Below are 16,038 nucleotides of genomic sequence, written 5' to 3' on the forward strand. Positions count from 1 at the left end.
GGCTAAGTTTTAACACTTTGGCCGTCATTCTCCCTTCTTCTGGTATGACCCCAATCCCCAGCTGGATTTGTAAATCCCTTCCTAATAAATTGCTGCCAGCCCCAGGAACTAACAAAACATCCCCTATCCCTATTTTTGTTTCCCCTTCAATAACCACATCTTTAATGACAGGGACCTTAAATCCTTCCCCCTTTGCTCCCGTTACTTTTACCATATCATTACTTACATCACACCCTTTTGGAATATTCATCACACAAGTCCTTTCTGCCCCAGTGTCAACTATAAATTCTAATACTTCCTCTTGGGGGCCTACTTTTAAAGTTATCAAAGGCTCCAGATGGTATTTATCCCCCCCAAAAAAATAGAGCCCATGACTTCCCTATTTCTCTTCTGTGTGTGTCTCTTGAAATATTTTCAGATCCCTCCTCAGGTGGGGGCATTCTCTTTTATAATGCCCCTCTTCCTTGCAATAGAAACAGGCATCCTTGGGTTGTTCTTGGAAACTTGACTGTGCTGAGGTTTTATTTTTCTCCCTTCCACCATTTCTGAATCTTGAACGTTTAGGAGTGTTACCTGAGGGCTTTCGATTTAGATTTTTTTTTGGAAGGTACTCTCTCGCATAGTGGCTATCATGATCTTTGCTTCCACTTTGGCTTTTTCTTCATCCCTCTGGACATATATTTTTTGAGCTTTCCTTACTAGGTCTTGTAATGGTTTCTCATACCAGTCTTCCATTTTTTTCCAATTTTTTCCTAATATCTGGCCAGGCATGAGTGACAAAGTTAACTCTTAACAGAGCTTGCCCTGCTAGGGACTCCGGGTCTATCCCAGAGTATTGTTTCATATTCTTTCGGAGCCTCTCCAGCCACTCAGAGGTTTCTTCCTTCCCTTGCTGCCCCTCAGCCTTTCTGACATTTTGTCCTCGAGGTGCCCCTTCTTTTATTCCCTTGATTATCAAGTTACGATAATCATTCATATGTCCCCTCCCAGCTTCATCATTTTGGTTCCAGTTAGGAGGTGTAATGGGCATTTTCTGATCCCCAGGTGGACCTTGTTGGTTTTCTCTTTCCCAAATTTTTATACCAGCAATTCTAATCATTTCTCTTTCTTCTTGGGAGAATAATATTTTCATTATTGATTGCATTTCTTCCCAAGTGAAAATGTTGGGACCTAGGAACTGGTCCAACTGTTCAGCTGTACCTATGGGATCTTCTAATAATCCTTTAATTTCTTTTTTGAAATTCCTAACCTCTGTAGAGGTTAGAGGAGCATTCACAAAGCCATTCCCCCTCCTCCCATAGGTACTTCTCTTAATGGAAATAAATGAATCTCTCGGCTTCCCTCTATTTGTTTAGCAATGGAGGGATTGTTGGGCTGCCTCTGAGCCTTAATGGCACCTCTTGTATTCTGGTATGGTGCTCCTTCGTTAAGAAGAGGGTTTATTTGGGAAGAAAGCACCAAACTCCCCTGGGGAAGAGGGGCAGATTCAGAGTCCGGCGCTGAAGCCGAATATTCTGCGGTGCAGAGAGTGGGGGTGGGGTGTGGCAGTGAAGCCAAATACTCCGGTGCACAGGAGGCGGGGACCGACACTAAAGCCGGGTTTCTCAAGGCAGGAAAGGTGGGGGCTGAAGCCGGGACGTGTGACGTTTCCCTTGATTCAATTGAGGGTGCTGGGATTCCCGAGATTCCCGAGATTCCCGAGATTCCCGCTCCATTGGGGCGGGAGGGCTGCCGGGGGAAAGGCCCCCGGAGCCGGCGGAGGGGGGCAGCTCCTGATCCTGGCGGTGGGGGAAGCCCCGGAGCCAGGGGGAGTGGCGTTGCAACTTCTGGTGCTGGCGGCAGGGGAAGCCCCAGAGCCAGGGGGAGGAGGGGTGCAACTCCTGGTGCTGGAGGCGGGGGCAATACTTCTAAAGGGTCCCACCCTCTTTTCTCTTCTGTTTGCTTTTCCTCTGGGTTTCTGATATTTTAAAGGCTTTGGTTCCCAGAGGTTTTGTAATTCCTGTCCAGCAAGAAGCATATTCTCCTTCCTCAGGGTGAGATGGCTCTTTTGAATTTACAAATACATTTAGAGCCTGGCAAATCCATGCCTCATCAGACCCATATTTTGGCCAGTACACATGATCAGATCTGATTTCCTTTTTTACCCACTCTTTCATGCAGAATTGAATCATTTTTACTTTATCTTTTCCTTTTGTGGAAGGATCAGTTTCCCAGTTCGCGAGTTTGACCCCAAGGGGACTGTCTTGGGGTATATCCTCTGGCATCCTTGAACTTATTTTACTAGGTAGTTGTCCCATTTTTCCAGGAGTTCTCTATTCCAACTTACTCAAAATACCAATTTTATCCCCCCCCTTTGAAATACTAATTCATTCCTTTAAAACACCAATCTTCACTGCTGTAAAGTACTACCCACCCTTTCACAGTACAAAAACCAAAAAAAATTTATTACAGCCCACCTCCCCAAAAACAAAGTTAACTTCTAATTACACAGTTTTTCATTCACACATTCACTCCTTTTTAATATTTGTTCACTCACTCATTCTTACTCACAACAGAATAATAAGGTACCTCTTTCAAGTCACTTGTTAGTATCCACCCATGGGTATGAAATAATCCTTAGGATTCTGGGTGCTCTTGGATTTCCCTCAACCCAGCACTGTTAGCATCCAACCCCAACTCCTCTTGGGGTACTTTTAGATCCTGGGTGCTCTTGGAGTTTTCCCCAACCCAGCACCGTTAGCATCCAACCCCAACTTCTCTTGGGGTACTTTTAGACCCTGGATGCTCTTGGAGTTTCCTCAACCCAGCATATGGGGGGTGTAGCTCCCACTTTGCAACCCCTTCCCTGGGGCCCCGTCCCAGTCACCCCCGGGAAATTCTTTCACTCCTCTTATCTCTCGCTTCGTCTCCTCGCTGGCCGCTGTTCCCCCGAACAAGACGGAACCGCAGCACTCAGAGACTGCCACACTCGCTTCGCAGATCTGGGGCAACCAGTCCGCGTCTCATTCACACACACTCATCTGTCGTAACCACCCCCTTTTTGTTTGGACAATACTTACCAGTCCTGTTGCTTTTCCAGTGTCTGTGAGATATTTGTCGAGAGCGCTCTCTTTCATTTGCTTTATTTTTGTGTCTTTCTTGTCCTCCGGGTGTTGCCCTGCTGCCACCAAACCGCGCCAGAGGATGCTAAGCAAGGGTCCTGCCAATTTGGGCAGGAGGCGCCCTACCCTCGCTTCTTGAATCCTCCCACGCTTTTCAGAGGTGAGGTGTAGATCCTGGACGAGTCCCCAGTTGTGAAAAACGAGGTTCACTCTCCTGTTAGAATTTAAAGAGTTTAATATAAAGACAATAAGAGACACATAAAATAAAGCAAAGGGATAATGGCCGGGTGCCTTGGCGCTCTGCCAAGAGCACACCTGATGCTCGAGGTGAGTCCTTTTTATACCATTTTTACTGTCTGTTCTCTATTCATATTAAAACTTTTCCAGGAACTGTTCTGCATGGCCACTCCTTGGGTCCGCCTTTTTAGAGCATGCCTTTAGTCTTCAGCCTTGTGGTTTTATTTCTTTTGACTCTTGGGGTTGGGCTCGCTAGGTAAGAGTCGATGGTAGGGTGGATCTCTTAATTCTCCAGACAGTCAGGGCTGATTGCAGCTTTGGGCCTCTTTGCCCCCCGGGCAGAGCGGTGATAGCGGCTCTCGGACCCTCCTGGCCGCCCGTTCTCCGGGCGGAGCAGCCTTTGGGCCCTTTTGTTCTCTGGACAAAGTGTTGATTAGCAGCTCCTCGGGCCTCATCCTCTGCTCGCTTGGAGGTTATCTTACTTGTTCACACTTGCTAACATTCTTGCTAAAACGAGAGAAAACTACATTCACACAGCAAAAAGCATTTCTAACATTATATAATATCTACTTTAACAGTTTGCGAGAAGCCAATACTATAATATACGTTTATAACAGGAGTAATTCAGTGGAAGTCCTCATTCTGAAGTGTTTCCCCATGGCACACACCTGCTCTGAGGATAGCACAGATCCATCCACTTTTTGGTGTGAAACTGAGATCACAGGTAGCAAAAAACACCAATAAAGTCCCCTCCTGCCAAATCTAACCCATGGAATAACTCTGGGTCTCAAATAACTGATTATGAACATATTTTTGTTTTAATCCTCTACCTTAAAAGCCAGAGCAGTAAGCCCCAAACCCCAAGTGCTCCCTGCCCATGGCAGGCAGTTGGAACTACATGACCTTTAAAGGTCCCTTCCAACCCAAACCATTCTGTGACTCCCTGACAGTCTATTTACCTCCTGCAATTAATTTGTCACCCTTAAGCCAATTTCCAGAAGAAAAATGCCAGCAATCCCCAAGCTACAACCACAGTTACAGCCGGACTGCAGCTTCCCAAGCTGAGACAACTTTGGTGGAACACGTGACATATCATAAATTCCTCCTCTGTCAAGAAGGTGGTCCTGCAGGTAGGGCTGATATAGGAATAAATTTCCCCACCAGCTATTTTCTTCATAATAAGGGGGGAGCGATGGGGGGGTGGTGGGTGTAATATATGCATATATATGAAAGGAATGAGAAGGTGTCTTTACAAACAAACTGTGGGCCTGCTGGTAGATAAAGCCAGATACTGAAAGGTGAAAGAAGAAATGGGAGGAACCATAAATTCCATAGGAATTCCACTAATTGACACAGTCGGTTACTCACTCAAGGCCTTGCAAAATCCCTGGACTTGTAGAAAAATAACAGAGACACAAAGAAGAAGAAAAGGGGGGCGGGGGGAGGGGTACACATTAGGAGGGGGTCTGTGTTAGGCGATTTGGGAAGTCTGTACCTCTCAAGTACTTCAGCCAGTGGGGAAAGAGAGTGTCATGGTTTGATGCTGGCCAAAGACCAGGCACCTACAAAAGCTGTTTGCTCACTTTCTCTTTCTCTCAGCTTGGTAGAGGAGAGGGGGAAAAAAATTAACAAAAGGCTCATGAGTTGAGATGAGGATTGGGAGAAAACACTCTAAGGGCAAAACAGATTCAAATGTAAAGGTATAAAGTAAATTTATTATTAACAGAGTCAGAGGAGGACAATGAGAAGTAAAACAAGCTTTAAAACACCTTTTCCCCCCCTCCCTCCTTCCCACTGACAGTGCAGGGAGACAGGGCAAGGAGGTTTGGTCAGTTCGTTACTTGGGATCTTCTTCTGTTCGCTCAGGGAGAGGACTCTTTCCTCTGCTATGCCATAGGGTCTCTCCCATGGGCAGTCTTCCCAAAACTGCTGTGGTGTGGGTTACTCATCCACAGTGTGCAGTCTTTTAAGGAAAGACTGCTCTAGTTTGGAAGCAGGGGCTCTCTCTCTCTATTCGGGTCTCCCGCTGGATCACCCTCTGGTATTCATCTGCTCCAGCGTGAGCACTTCTCCCACGGGCTGCAAGTGGATCTCTACATCCCCCGTGGACTTCCTGGATTACAGGGGGACAGTTTGTTTCACCATCATCCTCACCATGGCTTGCAGAGGAATTTAGATTCTGATGTTTGGAGCACCTCTTCCCCCTCTTTCTTTTCACTGACCTTGGTGCCACCACGTTGTTCTCCTTCACATGTCCTCACTTCCTTCTCTTTCTCTGACTAGAAGAAAAATTGCTGCTTGTAGGTATCACTGTCAACAAGTTTCACTAATTCAAAGATTCTTGCAGCATCTCGCAGTGCCGAGAGGTTGATCTCGTCTAGGTTCTGCATTGGGGAACCGCTTGCCGTGTTTCTGCTGCTGGCCACGTGGCCCCGCTGCCACCGCACAGACAGTGGCGGCCGCTGCAGTGCTGGTGCTGTTTAACGCCTCTCTTCATGTGGGGCGCTGGGAAGGAGAAGACGCCAATGCCGCCCCTGCCTTTCTGCCCGCAGCACGGCTGGCTAGGGACGGCCAGGCAGGCAAGGCTCTCCGTGGGCCATGCTGAGATGGCGGTGGCCACGGTGGTGCATCACACCACACTGCCTGGGATGGGCCCAACAGCAGCATCTTGCCACCCCTGGAAAAAACTGCATGTGCACTCTTTTGATTTTCTTCTTGAATATGTCATCTCAGAGGCATTATCAACCTCTCTAACTGGACCAGCAGCAAGTCCATCTTCAGAGCCATCAGAGATTGTCTCTGTCGGACATGGTGGAAGCTTCCAGCAGCTTCTCACAGAAGCCACCTCTGTGGCCCTCCCCCGCTACCAAAAAAACAGGCCATGCCAAATCAACACAGAGAGAGGGAAATGTGGCCGGGAAATTAGGATAAAAAGGAGGCTGCCTCTTCCAACAACTTGAGAGACCCCATGGGAAATGCCCCATGGCCTCTCCTTTATTCAAATAAAGTTATAGTGCTCCTCTGTCTCCTCTTTGCACATAAACCTCTGGTGTTTGTGGATTAGTTTTCCTAACAAATTTGGGTGTTTTTGTCCGGGATCCTTCCACCATTCAGGGCAGAAGGCAGTGAGCGGAGCTGAAGGTGCCCCTCACCCAGTTTCAGTGATCAGCTCCCCTTGGTGGCAGCTGGCATGGGGTGATTGATTGGGTTCCTGAGACTGTCTGGGAGACAGATGAGTGGTGGAGCAGGGGGGTCCATGAAGAGTCCACAGGGAAGGACCACTGAAAATCTCACCAGTGAGTACAATGGGATCTTCAGAGAGTAAACCTGAGAGGGCACTCATGGAGGTTAGCACAAGTAAAGCTGAGAGAGCACCCACGGAGGGTAGCACAGGTAAACCTGAGATGGCACCCATGGAGGGTAGCACAGGTAAACCTGAGATGGCACCCATGGAGGGTAGCAAAGGTAAAGCTCGGAAGGGGCCCTGGCAAAAGAGGTGATGATCCCAAAATATCTCCAAAGAATCCCTTGGAAGAATGTTGAGTTGGTTTACACATTCTCCCACAGGTAATTAAGGACATGGATGCCCAAAGGGGGCAATAAGGGAAAGCTGAGAAAGGGTCTCGACAATCCATGCCCAGGGGGGCAATAAGGGGAGTTGAGGAAGGGTCTTGACAACAGGGGATGGACGGATGGTGTTGGTATATTGGGAAGGGATTGGTTGAAGGCTAGTGTGGAGAAATATGGTTGAGGCAAGGAGTGGCAGGACTTGGTGCAGAGGTATGAGACTGGGAGCACAGGCTGGGGGCCTGTGGGGAGGTGCGGGGTTGGGCCGGGGCTGTGGGGCAGCCAGGGCTCAGCGCTGGGTGGTTCCTGACCCTGCTGCCCCCCCCCCCAGGCAGGGCCAGCAGTGGCCCCTGGCCTCCATGAGGCTGTGGGACACCCCAGCCACCAGTGGTGCTGCCGGCCATGCCCGTTGGTTGTGCCGGGGGGGTGGCAGGACAGGGACTGGCTTTAGTATACAGTGTATGGTGAGGAGGGTGAGCACAAGGAGGAGGAGGAGGAAGCAGTATCTGGGAAATGCAAATTGTACGTGGAAGGATTTTCTTTTAAAGATTTTGTTTGGTTCACTGGAGAAATGAATGATTTTGAGCTGTGGGAGTATAAGCACCCACAGGCAGTAGCAGGGGGGACTACAGGAAGGGCAGAATAAACCCCTAGATTAACTGTTTAGAAAGATACAGCAAGTGTATGTAAGAAGGGATGAGGAAAAGGCGAAGGCGAAGGCAAAGGCAAAGGCAAAGGCAAAGGCAAAGGCAAAGGCAAAGGCAAAGGTGATGGCAGAGTTTTTACAGCCCCAGAGGGATAAACTGCAGGGCCCAAGGGGTCCCCCAGGACAGAAGGGATGGAGTCGGCCACAAGTGACTGGCAGAAGCATTCTCTCCTCATCAGAGGAGAGCCAACCCAAACAGTGGTTGGGAAGGAATCAGTGTGCTATCTGCAGGGCAGAGGGACATTGGAAGCAGCAATGTCCATAGAGACAGCTGGATCCTCATGAGGAAGAAGCCCAGAGATTAATGGAGATTAATTGCTAGGGGTGTTAGGGGCTCCCATTATACCAGGGACCCACCACACTGGAGGCCTCGATAACTTTTAAAGTGGGTCCGGACTGAGAGGAGCCTGGTAGATACAGGGGCCTCTCGATCCACTTTGAATTTTATCCCTAAGGGGGGAAAATTGTCAAAAAGATCTTTGATTATTCAAGGGGTGAGTGGAAAGGATAAGCAGATGCATTTAATTCAACTATTAGTAGATGTGAGGAATAGGTTTGAAATGCAGGAATTTCTGTTTTTCATGTTCTTCATTGTGATTGTAATTTACTGGGAAGAGATTTGATGGCTAAAGTAGGAATGCAAATTAATATTGTGAAAAATGATACAGAGGCTAACGCTGTGGTAACTTTGTGTAAAATGTCTGAGAAGGCTTGTGCTGAAATACACCCAGAAGTGTGGGCAGTCGCAGGGAAATATGGAAAATTAGATATAGAGCCTCTCCAAATTCCTTTGAAGCAACCAGGACAAGTGGTGTCTAAAAGCAGTACCCTCTTTCAAGGGAGGGAAGGAAGGGGTTACATCCTGTCATTGAGTCCCCCTGCTAAAGGCAGGGCTTTTGGAGCCAGGTGTATTTCCCTATAACACTCCTATATCCTGCCAGTTAAGAAACCAGATGGAACCTTGTCTTGGTTTGAAAGGCAGGTGTTTGCTAAGGAAGGCAGAAGCCTCCCTTGGAATGGCAGATGTAACCCCTTTCCCTCCGAGTTATTATAATTTTGAAATCAAGGGGCTTTTAGGCAAAGATGTGGGAAACAGGAGTAACAGTTCTTTACTATTATATATCTATATGTGTATAACCAGTCAAACAAACAACAACAACTATGGCAGTAACAGCAAACAATCACAAACCCAGTGCCAGCCTTCTCGGCTGTCGGGCCCTTTCCCCTCGGGTGCAGTTCCGCTCGCAGCCGGCAGGGGCGCTGGCGGCTCCCGGTGAGCAGGGCAGGTGCGATGGTTCCCCCGCGGCTGCAGGGGGCGCTCCGGAGCGAGCTCGGGGAGCACGCGGCACCGGTGCCCTGGGATCCCAGGGGAGGGATGGAACAAAAAAGCTTCACAAACCCCTGGGCAGCCGATCCCGGTGTCCGGCCAGACCCTCGGGAATGGCAGGCTGGAACAGCAGGCTGGAGCGGCAGGGACAAACACAAATCCCGGGTGGCAGGCGCAATGTATCCAAGCAGGGAAACCCCCGGAGGTCTGGTCAGGCAGGGCGAGCACGGCTACAACACAGCGAAGGCTCGAAGCAACGGCGGGGGCAGGGCAGCCACAGCCCGGCTCCTGGCGGGGCAGGGAAGGTGGCTTTGGGATCCCGGTGTTGTTTCCAGTAGAAGGAAAAGCGGCCGAAAAGAACCAGCAGCTCCTCTCTCTCCGAATGCCAAGACCGAACTGACCCCACACCCAGGTGAAACAAAAGAGTAGCCAGGCACACCCCACCTCCAGTGGGTAGCTCTTTGTTTTCTTAAGTAACCAGCAATTTGTTGTCTTAGTAACAGTATGGGGGAAAATTCCTTTAACAGAAAAAAAAACTAGAACTCCTAAAAAACCCCAACAAACCTACAGAATGGTGCAGGATTTAAGAATAATAAATGAAATTGTCAGACCAAGGCATCTCACAGTTCCAGATCCCTACACCATCCTGAATCAAATCCCTTCTTCACATGAGTATTATTCAGTACTGAACTTGAAGGATGCTTTCTGGGGGTGTCTGATTACAGAGGACAGTAAACAGTATTTTGCCTTTGAGTGGGAACAGGAGGAAGGAGGGAAAATGGTAAAACAACAATTGACATGGACAGTCCTACTGCAGGGATATAGAGAGTCACCAGTTTTGTTTGGGCAAGCCTTGCAGAAAATATTAAGAGAGTTTACTCCACCTTCGGGAGTTAGGCTGTTGCAGTGGGTGGATGATTTGCTTTTATCAGGGGAACAGGAAAAGGTGGTTGAAGAAGCTACTGTGAAGCTGCTTAATTTTCTTGCTAAAAAGGATCTTAGAGTGTTTGAAAAGAAAGTGCAATTGGTAGAAAAACAAATGTTTGGGGCACATTTTGACTGCAGGTCTACAGATCCAGAAAAAATACAAGGAATTTTACAAGTACCATTACCCTCGACTAAAAAAAGAGTTATGGCAGTTTTTCAGGGTTGGTAGAGTACTGCAGAGCATGAATTGAGGATTTTTCTGTTTTAGCCAGACCTTTATATGACTTTTAAACCCAAAACAGTCCTAATGTTGTGGCATGGACACTCGAAGGAGAGAAAGCTTTAGAAAATTGAAAGACAAATTGATTAATTCCCCAGTCTTATCTCTTCCAGACTCAGAAAAGGAATTTGAGTTATATGCGGATGTTAAACAGGGCCATGCTAAAGGAATTTTGGTACAAGAGCACGGGGGAACATGGCAGCCTGTTGGTTTTTTTTCTAGGTTGTTAGACCCAGTGACCAGAGGCTGGCCTCATTGTCTGCAGAATTGTGCATCCACAACTTTAATGGTAACTGAGGCCCAAAAACTGACAATAGGAGGATATCTGATTGTTAAAGTTTCACATCAAGTTAAAGCTTTGTTAACCAAAAGTGGATGACCAGCGCTCAGTTATTATAGTATGAATCTTGTTTAATGGAACAAGAGGACTTATAACTGGGAAGCAGTGAAGGGTTTAATCCAGTCTCCTGTCTGAACTGCCCTGAAGAGGGGAGCCAAGAAAAAACCCATGACTGCATTCAAGTGATAGATCTCCAGATCCAGACTAGGGAAGACTTAGAAGACACTCCATGGCCTGAGGGAGAAAATGTGTTCATTGATGGGCCTTCAAGAGTGATAGAAAGAAAGTGAGTTACAGGATACACTATCATTAAGGGAAGGGAATTAGAGGAAGGGAAGAGATTATCCCCACGTGGTCAGCTCAGACAGTGGAGCTGTGTGCGCCTGTAAGAGCCTGTGAATTATATCAGGACAAGATAGTGAATATTTTTACTGATTCTAAATATGCATATGGGGTGATACATGCATATAGGAAATCATAAGAAAAAATAGGTTTATTAACCTGCAGGGAAAAAACATTAGCTCATGAGAGCTTAATTTCTCACCTATTGGAGGTGATGAATTTATCAAAAGGCGTAGCAATAATGTACATTAGGGGACACCAGGCAGCATGCTCAGAGGAGGCAATAGGTAACCAGCCTGCTGATGAAGAGGCTCAGAAAGCTGCAATGTTGCCAGAAATCTCTAAGATCCTCCCCTCACTCCCAGTAGCCCCATCGCTGCCAGAGGAACTGTCTTTTCCACCAGAGGAAGTTGAGGTAATTAAAAAGAGTGGGGCAGAGGAAAGAGGGGATAATTGGTTTACAAGGGGTGGTAAGCAGTGCATTCCAAAAGCTCTGGTCTTACAAGTATTAAAATAACTCCATGAAGGGAGTCATTGGGGCTCCTGAGGACTGGCAGAAGCCTTCCTCAAAATGTATGCTACTATTACCGCAGGCCTGGTTCCTACGGTATATCACCGTGTCCCGCAGCCATAGGGAGGAGGAGGAGGAGAAGATCCAGCAGGCAGGAATTGTGCAGCAAGATTGCTTTATTTAATTATTTTACAAACTCTTTTATAGACTTTTTTCTTCATAGTCTAATTGGACAAAGGACCAGCCACCCCTTGGGGGTGATTGGCCAAAATCCTAAAACATCCATTATCAAAATATTTTCTACTATACCATATAAACAAGACTTTCCAAGGTTGCAGGTGGCTTGATTGTTTACATTCCCTGCTACCTCTTCTGTGAGAGAGAAAAGTCTCTCACGGACTTAGAAAAATAACAAGAAGATCCTCACTAACAGCATTTTTGTACCTACAATTCCCCCTTTTTGTTTTATAAGATAACAACCCTACTATTAATCCTAAATAGAAATCTACATCAGTTATTAATTCTAAATATGTCCTTAAGGCTTTAACTATCTGACTCCATAACAAGAAATTTAAAGTTCAGTCTCTGCTTGTAGAAGGACCATCTGCCTGATGGTCGACATCCTGGTCATCATCAGAAGAGTCATTAGGCTGATGATGTACATTCTGGTCGCCATTTGGATGGTTGGCGTTCTGGCCATCATTTGGAGGTTGCCTGTTCTGCCTCTGGTGCCACAGGTCAGGGCGAACGCATTTTGAAGGTAGCCACCGTATTCCAGTATCTGTGGAAATGCAAGCATACCCACGATCCCAAACGATAAGCTCATGAGGGCCTTCCCACTGGTTAGTGAGTAAATTCCACACCCAGACTTTTGCCCGGGGCAGCTGTCTGTCGCCTGCAGACTGCAATGAGAGAAAATGATTCAGAATAACAGGATTATTTGAATTTTGTGGTACTGTAAGGTGATTAATTGTATACAAAGCTTTTGCTAGTCGGCTCTGTGGGGTTTCTCCATGCATTCCCCTTTTCTGTTTGTCCAAAGCATGCTTCAAGGTACCATGAGCGCGTTCGACAATGGCTTGGCCAGTAGGAGAATGTGGGATACCAACGGTATGGTCTACACCCCATAGGTGTAAGAACTGCCGCGTCTTCTCCGAGGCGTAGGCAGGACCATTATCGATTTTCACAGAAGCTGGCACGCCCAGGACTGAGAAAGCCAATTTCCAATGGGCAATGACATCACGGCCCTTCTCTCCAGTGTGAGCAGTAGCCCACGTAGCCGAGGAAAAAGTGTCAATAGACACGTGCACATGTTTCAGCTGACCAAATTCAGGGATGTGAGTTACATCCGTTTGCCAAATCTGCAAGGCTTTTAGCCCTCTGGGGTTTACCCCCGCTGGCAAAGGCGCAGCGAGTCCGTGACAGTCAGCACAAGCGCTGACAATGTCGCGCACCTCGGTTGGCGTTAAATGGAACTGCTTCTGCAGGGTATGTGCACTTTGATGGAAGAAACCATGCGATACCTTGGCTTGTGCAATTTTGTCAGGCTGAGGCCCTACCCATGCAGGGTTGGCCAGCATGTCAGCCCTGGCATTGCCTTCTGTTAGAAACCCTGGTAAATTGGTGTGGCTTCGAATGTGCAGAATGTAATACGAATGCACTCGAGCCTGAATTGCAGACCACAAGGTTTGCAACAGCGAAAACAGAGCCGCATTGTTCACCTCCTTCAGAAGTGAACAATCTAAGCGTTGGGTTATATCTGCTACATAAGCAGAGTCAGTAACCAAATTCAAAGGTTCCTGTGAGAATCGCTGAAAAGCCATGGTAACAGCCCTTAATTTGACCAACTGAGCAGAGTCTGACTCGGATTGGTGTGTTAATCAACACTGCAAAGGCAGTGTAAGATGCTGTGCACCCTTACACACAGTGACCCCTGCTAAAATTTGTCCCAATCCATACGTCCCAAGCTGCCAACACGTCCCATCCCCAAAGGTTAAGGGAAGTGGTAGCAACATAAGGCCTAATTGTAGCTGTGTGCCCCTCTGAATCGTTCACCATCACAGGCCGTTCGCTTAAATAGCTCTGTGTGGTTCCTCCTAATCCTGCGATGGCCGATCCCACTGGGGCTAAAGGCCATGAGGGAGGCCATGCAGAGAAGGAGATGATAGTTACATCAGCACCAGTATCAATCAAACCTCGAAGCTGAGTCCGGGGTGGACAGGCGTTCAGCAGGATCAGGGTACATGTCATCTGTGGCCTTTGGTCAGAGATGTCTGCAGTCCAGAAGGCCTGCGGAAGTCCCGTAGATCCACTGCCGTTATCTTCGTGAGTTTGTTCTATCCTGGGGACACAAGACTTAAAAGGCACCAATTTAGCAAGGCAGGTCTTTTCAGGAATAGTTACAGGGGGTTTTTGCGTGGAGACCATAGCGCAAATCTGACCTTTAAAGTCAGCATCAATAACTCCTGGGTGCACTAAGATTCTTTGATGGGCAACATCAGGTTTTCCCACTAGCATCGCACTGGATCCCTGGGCTAAGTGTCCATATGCATCCAAGGGAACCTTATAAATACCGCTAGAGTCTAAGACAACTGCGGCTGCGGTGTGGACGTCTAACCTGTCTGATCTGTGGGTGCTGTCTGATCCCTGGGTGCCATCTCTAGGGTGGCTGGGTAGGCCTGTGCCTGTACCTGTGCCACTCTCTGGGGGAGCGACTGCATCGGAGAGCAAATCCCCCTCCTTGCACCCTGGTGGAAGTTTCCCGACAAAGGCTGACCATTGGCATGAGTCCGGGATCTACAGTAGCCCGTGCAATGCCCTGGCCTGCCACACCTCTTGCACTGGGGGATTGGTGTGTTCTCTTTTTGGCTCGGCTTAGGCTGCTTCCATTTTTTCACCTGTTTTGGTGGCTTTGGTTCACGACCAGAAAATGCATGAACAGGCTGCAGGAATGCAGCCAAAGCAGGCCTTTTCTGGTTCCCGGATCCCACCTTAGCACAGGCTTCAACCATGTCTGTTACCTCAGGATCCCCTGGTAAGGCATCTATGATTTTTCTGCACTCCTCGTTTGCGTTATCTCTCACTAACTGCCTCAACAACAACTGCCTTAACCCGTCATCTTCAACCTGCTTCTCGAGAGAAGCAGTGACTTTCTCTACAAAAGAAAGGAATGACTCTGATTTGCCTTGAACTATTTCAGTATATCACTTTCTGGGTGCTGACAACTCTATGGTTTTCAAAAGGGCAGCCATGCCGACCTGTTGAGCTTGCTGCAGGATGCTAGAGGGCAAGTTACCCTGTAGACTGGGATCAGAGAAGGGACCAGTCCCCATCAAAGCATCCACTCCTGCCGTCTGTCTAGGATCAGCAGCAGGGAGCTGCAAATTTGCCAATGCAGTCTTGTTGGCCAGCTTTCTCCAGGTTGTTTCAAAAACTGTAAATTGTACAGGTTGAAATAGAATTTGACCTAAGTGTCTGATATCAAATGGAGAAAGCAAATCTGTATTTATCACCCTTATTATCTGCATAACCTCAGCAGAACCTAGCCCATATTGTGCCACCTTGGATTGGAGGTCCTGGGCAACTTTCCAAGCAATTACCTCATGCTTATCATGCTCTCCTGAATCTGGGAGAGCTTTATACACTGGGAAAGCATGGATCTCTTTTGGGGAACCAGTACCATCCTGAACTTCGGGCACAGCCTGCGGATGGAGTGTAACAGCTCCCCGGTTACCCCCAGAATCCTCAGATCTATTTGGCATTCCAAGGATTTCTAATAACCTCCAGTCACCCTCCCCCAATGCTTGCATCTTAAGAGACTCTAGGAAGCGATTATAATGCATCGGACACACTGTTACCGTGCAGTCCGGAAAAGTCCAGCGGCAAGACCGGCTCAGCCTCTTTCTTCGCCGCGCGGCCACAGCCGCCTGACGACCTGGGGCCAGAACCTCATCTGCCTCACTGCCTGACGAGGAATCATCAGGCAAAGGCAACTTTGGGGTGCTGGGAGAGAACAGAAATGTGCGGGGAGGGGGGGCACCTTGGCTAAGTTCGCCAGAGCCAGAACAGACAGGACAGACTGCAGCTGGCTGCGCGGCAGTTTTTACAGCAGTTTCTTTACGGGTGGCCATCTCGGCCAGTTCCGACCGAGCCGGTACTGAAGCTGCAGCCACCGTCTCTAGGGCTATGGCTGCGCCCGGCGCCGCGGCCGGCACCGCGGCCGTCTCCCGCACAGCAGCCGCGTTCGGCGCAGTCGCCGCTTCCGCTGCTGTTTCGCGCTCCCCGGGCACGCTCGGCGCCGCCGTCTCTGGCCGGCGCTCCGCGGACGCGCCCGGCGCCGCTGTCTCTGGCCGCTGCTCAGCAGCCGCTGCCGCTTCCGGGTTTTCCCGTGGCAGCGCTGTTCCCGGTTTCGCCGCCGGCCGCGCCGTTTCTCGGCTCGGAGCCGCGGCTCCCGCTTCTGGCGGGGGGGGGCGCGGGCGGCGCGGACGGCACGGCCGGCGCTGGCGCCGCTGGCGGCGCGGGCTCAGGCATTCGCCGCTCTAACAGGCTGAGCAAGTCCTCCATCCTACGGGATAGGTTTCGTAGCTCTGACAGAAAGGGCAAATGCTGCATAAAAAGGTCCATGGCTCGGTTCTGCGACTGCGCAGAACAGTCCAGCGCCAGGGAGGGCAGCGGGCCATAGCCAGGCAGTCCCGGGAAGG

Source organism: Coloeus monedula, assembly GCF_965178545.1.
Source record: "Coloeus monedula genome assembly, chromosome: 9".
NCBI classification, from domain to species: Eukaryota; Metazoa; Chordata; class Aves; order Passeriformes; family Corvidae; genus Coloeus; species Coloeus monedula.